This window comes from Tupaia chinensis, unplaced genomic scaffold, assembly GCF_000334495.1.
Source record: "Tupaia chinensis unplaced genomic scaffold, TupChi_1.0 Scaffold145889_1, whole genome shotgun sequence".
In the NCBI taxonomy this organism is placed as follows: Eukaryota; Metazoa; Chordata; class Mammalia; order Scandentia; family Tupaiidae; genus Tupaia; species Tupaia belangeri.
Genome location: NW_006205746.1, coordinates 1,780,958 through 1,784,040, shown reverse-complemented (window position 1 = coordinate 1,784,040; position 3,083 = coordinate 1,780,958). Strand labels below are relative to the sequence as shown.

The 3,083-nt window shown below is 37.3% G+C and overlaps 1 long non-coding RNA gene across 1 annotated transcript in view; it reads left to right on the top strand.

Moving 5' to 3' along the window:
- The first annotated feature begins 403 nt into the window (after nucleotides 1-403).
- LOC102483666 (uncharacterized) overlaps nucleotides 404-3,083 on the top strand; it is a 44,540-nt gene continuing 41,860 nt past the window's right edge. The window contains exon 1 of the long non-coding RNA XR_337429.1: nucleotides 404-422. This is a non-coding gene — a long non-coding RNA (uncharacterized LOC102483666). The remainder of the gene's footprint in view (nucleotides 423-3,083) is intronic.

Below are 3,083 nucleotides of genomic sequence, written 5' to 3'. Positions count from 1 at the left end.
GAGACTGTGTGTGTTTAGGTCAAAGTTCCAGAAGTGCAATTAGTCCTACTACTATCCTACTGAATTATCTTCAGGGACAAAGTTCCACCACCAATCTGATGTATGGGACATGAAATATTTCTAAATTAAGACAGACTATATATGTCTGAAGATAGGAAAAAAGAAGGCCCTAGGTGGGAGCTTCAGAAAAATCAGCATCAATGGAAATGATGTGGAAGTGAAAGCAGAATCAATTAGAAGGTCACCATGAAACAGACTGCTCTGATATGGAATTTGGAATCAGGGACAGAGTTCATAATGAGTAGAGATGGAACAGGCGTCAGGTGTTGCAGGGTGAGGACACCACATAAGGAAAGACACAAAGAGTGCAAATTGTGAGATGTATTTGGGAAAAAAAACGGCTGCCTTGATGGTTCAGAGAAGTGAGTATAAAGTACAAAGGGGAGACTAAAAGGAAATAAGTATGCAAGGGTAGGTAGAATTGTATCACAAAGGCCTGAATTCAGGCTGATGAGCCTGTGACTAGTTTGAGTGGCCATCCCCCCTGGCGGGTCATTTCTCATTTTCTGTCTCTGTCTCTTTCTATCTTTCTGGCAAGCACAAGCGCCCTATAGCACAGACCAAGAGACTGTGTGTGTTTAGGTCAAAGTTCCAGAAGTGCAATTAGTCCTACTACTATCCTACTGAATTATCTTCAGGGACAAAGTTCCACCACCAATCTGATGTATGGGACATGAAATATTTCTAAATTAAGACAGACTATATATGTCTGAAGATAGGAAAAAAGAAGGCCCTAGGTGGGAGCTTCAGAAAAATCAGCATCAATGGAAATGATGTGGAAGTGAAAGCAGAATCAATTAGAAGGTCACCATGAAACAGACTGCTCTGATATGGAATTTGGAATCAGGGACAGAGTTCATAATGAGTAGAGATGGAACAGGCGTCAGGTGTTGCAGGGTGAGGACACCACATAAGGAAAGACACAAAGAGTGCAAATTGTGAGATGTATTTGGGAAAAAAAACGGCTGCCTTGATGGTTCAGAGAAGTGAGTATAAAGTACAAAGGGGAGACTAAAAGGAAATAAGTATGCAAGGGTAGGTAGAATTGTATCACAAAGGCCTGAATTCAGGCTGATGAGCCTGTGACTAGTTTGAGTGGCCATCCCCCCTGGCGGGTCATTTCTCATTTTCTGTCTCTGTCTCTTTCTATCTTTCTGGCAAGCACAAGCGCCCTATAGCAAAAACCTCTAAAAAAAAATAATAAATAATAATGAACAGGAGCAGCAGGTGATGTGGTGTTAAGGCACTTGGATTCCCAGATAGTCGACCACAGTTCAAGTACCAGGCTAAGAGTCTTGAAAATCACACCGGAGAAATATGCATGTGTGCCTAAAATCCCAAAAGAACAAAGAAGGAGAAGGGATTTTCTTCAGCCTGGCCATCCCACCCCGGAGATGACACATAAAAATTAATGATCCCCTGGACTCTGTTCTGTTTCCTGGAATACTTAATGTTGGTCTGTTAAAATTACTTCTATAGGGGTCCAGCAGGTGACATGGTAGTTAAGGCACTGGACACTCCCACATGGCCAACCATGGTTAGAGTCCTGGAACTGGTGGCTTGTTTTCTCTCTCTCTTTCTCCCCCTCTCCCACTCCCTCTCTCTGTCTCTCTCTTTAAGGTCAAATAATTAAAATAAATGCATGAATAAATAAGAATTACTTGTATATACATGGATATAATATTGCTGTTTATATTATATTTTTAATATTTTAACCCAAGATATGAAGAATACACATAGTCAAAATCACAAATAACATAAAAATCCAAACTAGAGTGCTGGAATGTTCAAACAAGTAGATGTTTTCTACAATATGACGTGATGGGATGAAATATCAACTTTAAAAACAAAAGAAACAGAGTCTACTAACTATAAGGCCTCATAGCCTTACTGGGAACTACTGATTATCACCATTTTACAGGTGAGATGACACAAAAATACCATACGCAAGGACAGTGACAAAACTCAGGTTTATCTGACTGAAAAATAATCTTTTTTTCTTTTTTTTTAATTTAAATTTATTTATTTACATTCATTCACTATACATCATTATGGCATACAAAATGAGATTTCCCATCTAGAATACACTGTATATTGGCTCAATCAAGCACATCAACATATGTGTTATCAACAAATAATTTTCCATTTCTTATTTCCTGTATATTTTGCTTTTTTTTTTTTTTTGCCATTCTTGATTCCCTATCCCTCACCCTCTGCCGTGTCCCAGCCTCCTCCCACAATCTCCTCTTTTTTCTACAACATTACAGTTGAACAAACAACAAACTATCGGCTACAACCATTAGAGAGGAAATCAATATTGCAAGTCATGACCAGTATATATTTGGTAATGAGGTAAAATACACAGTATCAGAGAGCCTAGCTATAGTAAAGGTATGCATATTCTTTGTGTGTCTTTATTGGGATAGAATATAAAATGTATTTCTTACTTTAGATTTTAGCAAAATAAATTGGAAAGCTACGACACTACAAGATCCTCAAACAAAATGCAGATAGACACTATTCAGCTTACTCCAAGAAACAAATACATTTTACTCTAAAGTTCCAATATCAGTTACTCTGGGCTTTGCACATGATGTCTAAATAGAACAGTTAATTTAATAATTCCTCAAAGGTGGAATAACCAAAGTCAGTAATTAACATTGATACAGGTGAAGTCTTGGATTTATACATACCCCTCAAAGATAGATTAAAAAGTATTTTTTAAACAAAACATCATAAATTAATGGAGCAATTTTATTTTTTTAAAAAAAATGGTTTATTTTATTTGCTTATTATTATTTTTTCACATGAGTTTTGCCAGAGAAAGACAGAGAAGAGGAGAGTGAGAAAACAAGCCACCAGGTCCATGACTCAAACCATGGCTGGTCATGTGGGAATTCCAATCCCTTAACCACCATGTCACATGCTGCCCTCCCTTTTCTTTTTAAGAATTATTCGTTTTATTTATTTATTTATTTTCTATTTTAGTGGGGTTTTTTTTTGGGGGGGAGGAGTTTTTTTTT